This window comes from Protopterus annectens, chromosome 13.part0, assembly GCF_019279795.1.
Source record: "Protopterus annectens isolate FY-2018-M chromosome 13.part0, PAN1.0, whole genome shotgun sequence".
NCBI classification, from domain to species: domain Eukaryota; kingdom Metazoa; phylum Chordata; order Ceratodontiformes; family Protopteridae; genus Protopterus; species Protopterus annectens.
The window spans coordinates 1,042,154,844-1,042,166,441 of record NC_056747.1 but is presented as its reverse complement, the minus strand read 5'-3'; positions in this window follow the sequence as shown (position 1 = coordinate 1,042,166,441).

Here is an 11,598-nt window from a genome sequence, read left to right as displayed (position 1 = left end):
ACTAATGCTGCACCACTGCGCCATCCATTAAAGACTTTTAAATAAACATTGATAGTGTAATGACATGAATTCTTTGCAGTACAGGGTTAAGCATCTTACATGGAGATTACTGCAGTATTGTACCACTGCTCACCATCGCTGCGCATTAGTGCGCAATGAGAAACTCCATGCAAACATAGAGGCAAAAAAAAGTAAAGGGATCCATTGCTTTTTCTGCTACTTATGTGTACTGTGTGTGATTCTATTTTTGATCAGATTATAGGTGGTACAATGGGGTAGATAGGAAAGTGGTGAAATGGGGAGCAAGCAGGGAGAAGAACAAAGGGAAAGCAATACAGGAATGTGCTTGAGGGAGGTAGGAAAGAACCATAGCTATCCATTTCTTTAACAGTGTAAATTGAAAATATGTGCAGAATATTCTTGTTGTGTAGCCAATTGGACAGAATCAAGTGTGCCAAGAAGACATATGTGTGAAATGGTGAGCTATGTATGGGACAATTTTGTTGTGGGACAGGTGCCCATATTTTTTTTAAATTAGTAAGAGAGGACTGCTGGGTAAGGGACAAGGCTATTTCTGGGTCAGGTAAGTTGGGTACGTCAGGAAGCAAATGCAAACAAACAAGGCAAACAAAACAAGAGACAGGGATGGTGATGGACACAAAAGCTTGGGGGATATCATGATTGGGGTGAGGGAAGGGATAATGCAGGCTTATGGACATCAAGCATGGAGACAATGAGAATTGAGCCCTCACCCATTGGACTCTCATCACTGTCCACTTCCTCTTCTGATTGCTGGAGTGCCTGACATCTCCTTCTATAGACCATGAGGGAGAGCAGTCTCTCCATCTGGCATAGCCATACACCAATGGTGTGGTGCATGAAACTACACACCATCCCTGGTAACTACCTGTGGATGATGAAATCACCACCTCTGCCACTGCTCTCAGGGGGTACCACTGCACCAGCTTCTGGGGCAGTACCACCTGAGGGTACAGGTAATGAAGGGGTAGCAGAGAGTGAATGTGTTCTTCCATGTTGCCTACCAGATGTGCTGGGTGTTGATGTTGGACCCAGTGGAGCAGGGGCAGTCTGATCCACTGGGGCTGGCCTACCTTGCTGTACTGTGTAGCATTTAGTAATGTGGTACATATGAATGATATGGAGACAGTTTGACGAAACATAATAGACTATAAAAAAGAGAAGGGTTGGGATGAGAGTAAATTGGTACCATCATATGTGACATACAATGCATTAACACAATTATACACCTCTTTTGTCTGAAGTATTACAATTAAGTATAAGTCCTAACAGATACACATTATATTGCAGACTGCTGAAAGTAATCCTTTAAATGTGCCTATATTACACATATGGATGTTCCAATTATACAGATTAGTTTACAGCAGGGCATTTGTGCCACTGGTATAGAGTTTTTAATTTAATGTAAATATTATTGAAGAAAGAACAGTACTGTATAGTTGAGAATCATGGTATTTGAACCCACACCCTCTGACTACAGTCTAATATTGCACTCTTACAATTGGTTTGTGCTACAGACTAATGCATGGATATGTGCTTTTATAGTTGGAAAATTCATGCTCTATTTTATAAAACTCTATAAAAGAGTAAAAAAGCTATCTTTAAATGTTAATGCTACAATAACACTTCTCTTCTGCTGCACACATCCAACTTGCTTCCTCAGTGTCTCCAATCAAGCAACATGAGCCTATTGACTGAAGTGATGTTTGGTGGGACCTGGGAAAAGAACAGAAAAGAACAGAAGAGCATTATGCATACCAGTCTTGCCTATATTTATCTTTCTAAGTCTTACAAGTACTCTCTTATTGTCATACTTGCACAGCTGTGGGATGTCCACAGTCTCAAATTCCTGCAATCAGCAGTTGAAAGTCTTACCTTTTTCTCTTGCACGGGTCATTACAATGATGCCTATATTGCCTCCAGTGCTTGGGATATCAGTGACACTGGATACAGCCTGGGCAAACTATTCCACACATCAGACTTGTACTGAGAGCCAGAATAGTCCCCCTGCAGAAGCCTTTGGCTGTGGTGCTTTACTAGAGTCCAACAAATGTCATGGACTCCTGGATACCCCACCTGTGTGCCCTAAAGTGTGCACCTTCCTCTCCAATGCCAGCCATGTCTACTAGCTGAATTAGAGCAATGGAAACTGATGCTTTCCCACCAGTTCCAGTTATTGCATTTACTGGTAGGGTGCAAACCTGAGCCATGATGCCAACTGTGTTGCTGTGATGTTAAGTGGAGCACAGCACTGCCAAGCAGGGGTGAATTAAACAATTGAAATTGGAAGGTTAATCTGACACATGACCTTAGTTTGAGGGGTGTGTACTCATGTAGCCTGTGAATATATATTGGAAATTGGAAGGTAACTGTTGGGTGAGTTATGTTTGCAGACATGCACTGGAGCATAAATGTAATGACCAGACATATATTTTTGTAATTATACACTGAGGAAATTTTACTTTTACAGTGTGGGAGTCACACCTAGGCATAAGGGTTAAAACATTTTCTTCCACAGCATTTATTTTTCATTTTTGCCACAGAAGTGTTGCTCAGACATCGTCAGGAATCATACATAAATACAGGTGACAGTCTGAGCTGTTACACATGTATGTGTGTGACCTGACAAGGTTATTAGATATATATCCACTTGTGTATGTGTCTTAATTAATTGTGAAGTCCATGCAAGCCCAGATAGCAGAATTATACTTATAGAAATACACTAGATGGTATACCCTTAGTCATACATTTGAAAACACAGTAATGGTTTCTCATCCCTCATACATATAATTCATACCAGCTCCGCTATCTAAAGTGTTATGAGTGAGAGTGAATATAATGGGATGTGGAACAACAGTAAAAATGTCTGGAGTATCCTGTATTAGAACCTAGAACCATGTGTATTGGAGTCCTACACTTACACCTGTTGCTACAAGAATGTTAAAATAATGCTGTTTATTTTTCAGTTCACTGTATAAACTGCAATGTCATAACAGAAAAAACAGGTTGCACACCCTGTACTAGAACCCAGGACCGTCTGTACTCCAACCCTACAATTACACCTGCTACCACAGGACTAGTTACATGAAATTTCCTAATTTCCTAATCATTCTTAATGTCTCTGTATTAACCACTGTGCAATGCCACTTAACAGGTTTGTGCAGTGCCAAACAGAATTAATAGAATATATCCAGTTTCAATTATTGGCTGTCTGAGTCCTGTCTGCAGGTGTTCAATGTCTGCAGCTGCTGGGGAACCTGGTAATGGCTGCACAATGCAGCTAAGTGCACTTGCCAGATGAAATACAGAAATTGCAACAATGTATTGTTTTTGACCTTTGCCCTTTTACAGACACATTGTTTGCAAGTATTCTACAGGTGCTCTGTCTGCTTCCTTGGTGGCCCACTAGGCCAGCTTGCACACTGCCTCACTTCACACAAACAAGATAAGTACAGCCAAACCTGGCATTCATTTTTCTCCATTTCCCATGTTTGCACTAGGAGGTGCATCATGCAAACTCTGCCCCTCTGAAAAAAGAAAGAAAAGAAAAAACAAGTGATAAGTAGTTGAAATGAGGAAAAGCAGTCTATGACATACACAGTAGAAAATGTTAGTATACATGAGATATGTCTACACAGGTCTGGATTTGAACTCCCACTCCAGTGCACCTTCATAACACAGGAAAGGTGCCTTATCCCTCTTTGCCATACAAAAACACAAACAGCTTTGTAGGAAGGAACTGAAACATAAAAGGGACAAGTAGTTCAAATGAAGCAATCTATGAAATAAACACAACAAAATGTTTGTTACTGCAAATTAAATATTTCTGTACAGGTCTAGATTTGAACTCTCACTGCAATGAATCTTTAGAACACAGAAAGGGTGCCTTATCCCTCTTTGCCACACAAGCAGCTTTGCAGCATGGAACTGAAATCATTATGTATACAACCAACTAGAACATCATCTACAGTAATATGAAACCATACAACTGTTATTTGTACATTTATTATTTTTGGATGTAGTGCACTAAGTGATCACACAGCCAGTTATAATTATTGCTTGCAAATATACAGCTCTGTCTTACCTGTCTGTGTTCGTTGGTCATTCTTCACTTACCTGACCATTAATCTGAGAAATGCAGTCTGTAAGGCATTCTATAGCATTATCACAAAAATGTGTGAGGATATTAAATGGCAATAATATCATACACAGTTGCCAACAAATGAACAGGAGGTTGGATGTTAATGAACAAAACCTGTGAATTGTGTACTGCTTACTTATATTTTCAACTTTGACAAAATTACATCTAACACTTTGTAAGTCTAACCTGACACACTCACAGGATGTAGGGCAGCCTGCAATTATGTCGTGTTTTCCTTCTCCCAACTAGTAATCATTCACAGTTACAATCCATTAAAAACTAACACTGAGTGAGTGCCTGCACTATGTTTACATCTATCTGATACATGGAGCTAAGTATTTGGGATTCAGCAATGCTAATAAGTTCTTGCCTGATTTGCATGTTCATCATGCTGACAGCCATCAATCTACACCATAAAAGGCAACCATGTAGCTAGGAAAACTGTAGATGAAGAGACATGTTTATGTGGAGGACACAGAAAAGAGACATTACTTTGAGATATATCTGCACAAAAGATTACTGAACTTTAGAAGGTATGCTTGCATTTTGTCAGCTACATACTGAATATGTTGGAATGTAATTAAGAAAAATATGTATAATAGTTTCTCCAGTGGGTAATATTGAAATGCTATCTTTTTGTTTCATCTGGGAATAGTTATTTTGTAGTTGTATGATACTTATATGTATTATCTTTTTGTTGTATTTTAGGACACCTAAAACTATGCCACCCAGGCATCTCAATCCTTGAACTCCACCTTTCACTGACCCTGAGAAAGAGGTCATTATTGATGCTTTTAGGCAACATGGTGCCTTCTTGCTTGAAATGGAATGTGGAGATATGTCAGTCAGAGTACAGATTTGGCAGCAGATCATCACAGATGTTAATGCAGTGGGTGGCCACAGCAGGACATATGACAGGGTGTGCCATAGGTCTGCATGGACGAGAGCAGCTGTAGTGGGCCGTGATTGGATGAGTCCCAGGAGGGGCCTGCTACACAGCAACCTCTAGCAGCAAATGAAAGGTTCCTGATCAATGTCAGGGATCCAAACAGCTCCCAGGAAAGTGCAGAACAGCATGCTCTTGACATTGGTGCTACTGTTTCAGGGGCAGCAAGCATGTCCCAGTAAGAGCTTCCAGGTAGGTTTTTGTATCTCAATTGCTGAATACTGTTGTATAATAATGGACACATATGAGTCAAATAAGTCTCTGTCATATGTTACGGTAATTTCTATACAAATCTCCCACTTTTTACTTGCTTACACTACCAAGTAACAAAATGCAAGTATATGCCAGTCATTTGTATTATTACACAACACCTTGTAAATCCAGCAGGTGCAACAGTTTTAGTTCAGGGCTGACTCTGTCTGATGCAAGCAGTACACAAACCAATACATGGGGAGGTAAAGGTTTTAAGAGATGCCTGGTATCAATGATGCTATATGTATGTGCATAGGAGGAAGGTTTTAGTCCCCTAGGTGGTGAGTGAGTGTGCTATGTTTTGTCTTTTAGCCAATGCAAGGGCATATTGACCATGTCTATGTCTGCCTACACCCACAGCAGCTGCAACTTCCCCCTCTGACTCCCCACCTGTGTGTGGCTGTGGTGACTTGGAATTGGTGGTGGGATATGTGCTCCTTCCCCTTGTTGATTCTACTAAAGCTGTTTTCTCAGGATGATGTTGTGTAGCATGGCGCATACAGTAAATATTTCAGTACATATCTGTGGATTGTACTACAGGGCTCCCCCAGATGTATCTAAGCACTGAAACTGTGACTTCAGCAGACCAAACAAAGCTCTATCATATTTCTGATTTGAGTCATTATGGAGTTCTTCAGTGGGTGTGTGTCCATTTCTGATGGATGTCATCAACCATGGATCCAGTGCTTAACCAGCATCCCCCAGTGAATGACCCTGTGGGATATCCCTCTCCCACCTGTGAATATCTAATACAGTTGGGAGGTGTGCCAGATATGTGCAAACACATTCAAGATGATTCCCTTGACATTACACACAACTTGGCAGTTAGTAGAGTGAAAGTCCTTTCTATTAATGTAGAGCCCTCCCTGTTCCCCAGGTGGTGCCTTAATTTCTGCATGTGGACAATCTATGGCATCCAGTACTTGAGGGTATTGTGCTACAGGGCTCCCTATTACTCTGTTGCAGACACAGGTTGTCAAATGCGTCTTTGTCGAACTGAAAAGTGTGAAAAAGCAAAATAGCAAAGCGGCTTGTCGGGTGGTGTGGGGGGCAAAGCCCACCACATTATGTAATGTTTTACAGTTTTTTGTTTTTTTTCGGAACAGCGATTTTTTTCCCTTGGAAAAAACATCACTGTTCTGAAGTTTCAACATTGTAAGCTTTCACTTACATGGGGTCAATTATGTGTCGTCCACTCTTCTGACCATGCAATATCATAATATAGACCATGCCACAGAGTAAACTCCTGCATATTTCTGGCCATATCCTCAATAATACAGGGAAAATATGTGGTCACTAGGAAGTTGGAGCATAGCATTCCAGAACTGATGGAGGATCCTGGATGCTGATGCCTGTGACACCCCCAGAATGTCACCTGTTAGTCTGTGAAAGGTACCTGTAGCTAACATTTTAAGTGCTATGCATACCTTTGTCTCCACTGGAATGGATTTCCCTCAGTTTGCCATGGCTCTGAGTTGAGGATGACAGAGGTTGCAGAGTTCCTGTAGTGTGTCTCTATTCATCCTATAGTGCTCTACAATTTCCTCATCATGTAGGTTGTGAAGTTACCTGAGGTCTGAAAGCTCTTCTCCTTCTTGGCCTTGGTCTAGTAACAGCAGCAACAGCATCAGCATAAACTTCAGCCTGTTGCACATACACATGAATTAAAGCAACAGTAGCCCCTAACATCGCTTCTGTGTAGACTCCTTTCCATGGCTGTATTCCAACAGGTTTTGGAATTCACAGTAAAACCAGCACTGAGTCTACATGGCTGCTTTATAGCTTGTTGAATAGCTCCTCCTTCAGGGATTGGTTGATTAATATAGACTTCAGCTGCTTATGCTGTAACTTGCATGTCACAGTGTTTGCTTTGTTTGCAGGCCTGTGTGCAGCTCTACACACCATGCAGAGCTGCTTACTGAATCCAAAAATGGTGTAACCAGACTCTTTAGGCTTTATTGAATCTGGCTGGAGATCATTGAGATGATTGTAGATCATGTAGACAATATGTGTGCAACATGCTTTATTTACATTAGCATTTTAAAGATTGTATGTACATTTATGAAGGGTTAATGAATAGGTCATGTAAGAGGAAATTTTATTTAAGTAGACTGATATTGCAGTTTGGTTTATCCTGATTATGTATTTGATTAAAAGAAAGAACAAAATGCATAGGAATGGTGGATATCTTTTAATGTATTTTTAATTTTAAAAAGCTATTGCAGAATTATAAGTAAATATTAAGGTACTTTGTATAAATTAGTTTTACTATTTACTCCTTTTTTCCAATTTTTGTTGTAATCTTTTAACTGTGTACTTAAGATTTCTCTCTTTTTTTAATTTATCCAAATCTTTTGGGTTTCTAATACAATGATGGGAATGGACCCCATTCCTAAGTCAAAGTACAATTAAAGTTCATGAAATTAGTATTGTTTCAGTCTTTGATGTCAACCAAAAGTGCTCTTTGGAGCACCCGCAATGTGCCCAGTAATGACTCCTGTAATTGATATGTTACATGTATTGGTGGCATATTTAAATAGGATTGTAGACTCTTTTTTATAAGACCTGTTGCTCCTACTACTATTGGAACTATCTGGGTATCTTTCTTCCACATTGCTCTCATTTCTGCTTGCAAATCCTGATATTGTATGACTCTGTTTCTCTCTGTACACAGGACACTGTAGTTACTGGGTGCAGCAATTTCAATGATCAATGCTACTTTTGTCTTCTTTCCTGGACCACTATATCTAGTTTTCTAGCATCTGTCTTTTGAACTGTTGGTAATGGGTGATCCCATGTGATGTAGACTTCATCATTTTCGATGATTCTTTGTGGTTCATATTTCCAGTGTTTTTCAGTCACTTCAGTACCATAATCTTTGCACAATCCTCAGTGCAACAGTCTCACCACATTATCATGTCTTTCAGTATACAGTTCTTCTGCCATTAGTATATTACAACCAGCAACAAAGTGTGCAACTGTTTCCAGTTCTGTTTTACAAAACCTACATTTGTCTGTTTCTCCCACATGTTCAATGGACTTTGTAAACCAAATATGTATGTAGCCCACTATCTTCGGCCGCCAGTATTAACCTTTCATTTCTTGGTTTAAATTCACCTCTCCTTAACCATTCCTGCATTCATTCCTGATCAACATGAGGTTCTTCCATAAGTTTTCAATACTTGCAACTATATTTATGCTTTTTCCACATTTCTTGCCTTATCATCTGGTCCTTCACCTTATATTCTTTCTTTTGTTTTTGGCACATTCAGTTGCTGCCTGATTTTTATCTACTTGTGGTTTGATTTCCATGCCAGCTTGATGCCAGTATGCTTCTACTAGCCTAAACACAGACGTCACCTTAGATTTATTCTCCTCATGTTTTAAAACTTTCACTACATTTGGGTCTTGTGAGGTCAGTGGATATGTGTGGAGTCCCACGATTGCAGATCTATTCATGTAATCATTTTAAAGGAGGCCCATCCCTCCTTCAGAATGGGGAATATATAATCTTGGTATGCACTGATTTTTATAAATTATCTGGTGAGCATGAAGCATCCTTCTTGTTTTCCTATCTGATCTATCCAATATGTTTTGGGGCCAGTCATTCACTACAATACTATAAGTTAGGACAGGAAGAGCAAACTGGTTTATAGCTTGGATTTTGTTCCTAGATGTCAAAGCTGTTTTCAGGATTAATTTAAGTCTCCTGAAGTACTCCGTACTAAGTTTTATTTGCATTTGTTCATGTTTTATTGTTGATCCTTCATTAATTCCCAAATATTTATACACTTCATCTTTCTCAAGTTCTCTTATATCACATTCTTGACCCAAACTGATGTTTTCCTGGTGCTGCAGTTTTCTTGCTTTAAAGGTTGCTTTTGCACATTTATTAAGACAAAATGACATTCTTATATCATCTGGAAAAGTTTTGACAACTTGCAGTTGTGCTTTCACTTCCTCATCTGATGAGCTATACAGTTTCAAATAGTTTACAAAGTGAAGATTAAAAGTCTTTGCACTTTGTTGTTTTCTAGGTGCCAAATTATAGTCATGACCTAAGCTGTTAAGTAGACAGTTTAATGGATTAAGGGCAAGGCAGAATAGCAGAGGTGACAGAGAGTCACTCTGGAATATTCCCCTTTGGAATTTTATCCCTGAAATAATAAGTTGTCCTTTATCATGGCTTAATTGCAAATTGGTCTGCCACTGTTTCATGGTCACTGTAATGTAATCAATGAGTGTAGGGTGTATCTTATACATTTTTAAGCACTCTTTTATCCATGAATGTTTGATATTATCAAATGCTTTTTTGTAGTCAATCCAGGCCATACTTAAATTCTTCCCCTTTTTACAGTTCTGCACTATGACTTTATTTAACAACAAATGATCCTTTGTTCTGTATGACTTTCTTTTATTGCCCTTTTGTTCTGTTGCCATAATTGAGTTTTCTTCTAAATGACTATAAACTCTGTTGGCATTAATTCCAGCATACAGTTTATACGTCGTTGGAAGACAAGTTGTTGGTGTATAATTTTTAGGGTAGCTTGCAGGGTCACTCTTAAGTAGGAGCATTGTTTTTCCTGTTGTTAGCCAGGTTGGTGTCTGGTCGGCATGCGCATATAAATAATTCTTACTCCTGGCTAAATCTTCATGCAAAGATGTTAATACTTTTAACCAGAAGTTAGGTGCTGCATCTGGGCCTGGGATTTTCCAATTAGAGACTTTCTTAACTTTGTTTCAATCTCTCTGGTTGTTACTTCATCCCATTTCATATCCTGTACCTTTAGACTTCTTATTCTTTCTTTTACTTCTTCTATCCACTTAGCATATTTGTTATGTTCCACAAGATTTTCATAGATCTTCTTCTTCTTTCGGCTTTTTCCCGGTTAGGGGTCGCCACAGCGGATCACCTTGTCCGCACATTAATTGGCAGTGGAGTTTTACAGTGTCGAGTTGCTAGCCCAGCGCCCAACCTTCCACAGAAGGCACACTCACACGCACACCTAGGGCCAATTTAGAGTGTCCAATCCACCTGCAGCATGTCTTTGGGATGTGGGAGGAAACCGGAGCACCCGGAGGAAACCCACGCGACCACAGGGAGGACATGCATTCTCCGCACAGAAGGCACCCCAGCCGAGGATTGAACCGGTGAACCTCTTGCTGTGAGGCATCAATGCTAACCACTGCACCACTGTGGCCGCCCTACAAGATTTTCATAGATACTTCTCCAAAATGTATCTATGTCTTCTTTTTTGGTGGTCTTTCAATTCCTTTTACCATATTTCCAAACTCTTTATAAAACTTTTTTGGGTCATCAATAAATTGCTTATTTTGTACTTTTCCTTTATATTTGTGTATGTATCTTCTAATTTTTTCCGTCTGTGCTGAGATTTTTAGTTTGTTATTTGCGATGGTGCATGATAGATCCAGATCTTTTCTAATACTGTGCATTGCTTTTATCACATCTATATTTCAGAGTATTTTTGTTGGTCTGTTCCCTCTTCTATACTCTTCTAATAGTGACACTTCTTGTCTTAGCTGCTTTACAGTTTTCTCTATTCAATACTTCCATGATGGTATTCAATTTCTCCCCTTTCTCTCCTTCACTACCCTGTGTTCTTGTGGTAGAACTTTATCAGTTATTAATTTAGCTGCAAATTAATATATCCTGTTTACTTCTGTTATATCACATGAATCTCTATGGACAATCCTAATTACTGTGTTAATAAAAACTGCCTGATTTGTGGTATAGTGCCTTGCGTTACTCAGCTTGTTTTTTTTGCCTTTGTTTGTGAGCTTTCCTAGTTTGTGCTAATTACTGTGTTAATTTGTTTTATCAAATGTCTGGCTTTTTGGGTTTTATTGACCTTCTACAGACTATTTGTTTCACTGATCTTAATATGTCTATCTAACTCTATTACGTCAAGCAACTCTTCTCTTAGCTCGGTTTCGTCTAGACTGAGGGCACATTTTTTGTTTTTCATTTCTTGTGGGCATTCTATAGAAAGTTCTATTACATCTTTCTGTGGCACATTCTCTTCAATTTCATCCTGTGCCATCCATTGCTCTGTCATATGAGAACTCAGTGGCCTATCACTCCTCAACATTAACTGCATCAGAGTTTCCACAGTTTCTTGTTCCTTCCCTTGCTGTCCAGCTTCAAGTAGATGTTTATACTGGTTTTCTGTGTAAGGCTCCAAAATATCTTCATATGGCA